The sequence below is a fragment of the Berghia stephanieae genome, chromosome 2, assembly GCF_034508935.2.
Source record: "Berghia stephanieae isolate SIO BIC M18660-M18661 chromosome 2, UCSD_Bste_1.3, whole genome shotgun sequence".
Classification (NCBI taxonomy): Eukaryota; Metazoa; Mollusca; class Gastropoda; order Nudibranchia; family Aeolidiidae; genus Berghia; species Berghia stephanieae.
The window spans coordinates 91,515,277-91,515,639 of NC_088361.1; positions in this window are offsets into that span (position 1 = coordinate 91,515,277).

Sequence of the window (363 nt, forward strand, 5' to 3'; positions counted from 1 at the left end):
TTGTTGTTGTGTTTTTAGTGGCTTGTTTTCAATCTGTCAATTTTTTGTTATTGCAAGGTGTGTTTTATTTCTGAAAATTTCAAAGCACTTATCTAGATTTGATAATCTGATCATTTTGTTTTGACATTCAATTCATCATTGTTCATCTGTCTAGTACATTCGTGCGACTATGTGATCCTGTGATACTATGACACTCGCCTTCCGACCGGAAGGTCCAGGGTTCGAGTCCCGCTCTGAGCGGCTCTAAGTTGAGTCATTGGAAAAGGCTCTTTACTCATCGTACTCAGGTGTATAATGAGTGCCTGACCTTTAAAATTGTTGTCTCTGTCGGGGAAAAAATGATTACAGACGTCATGTTTTATC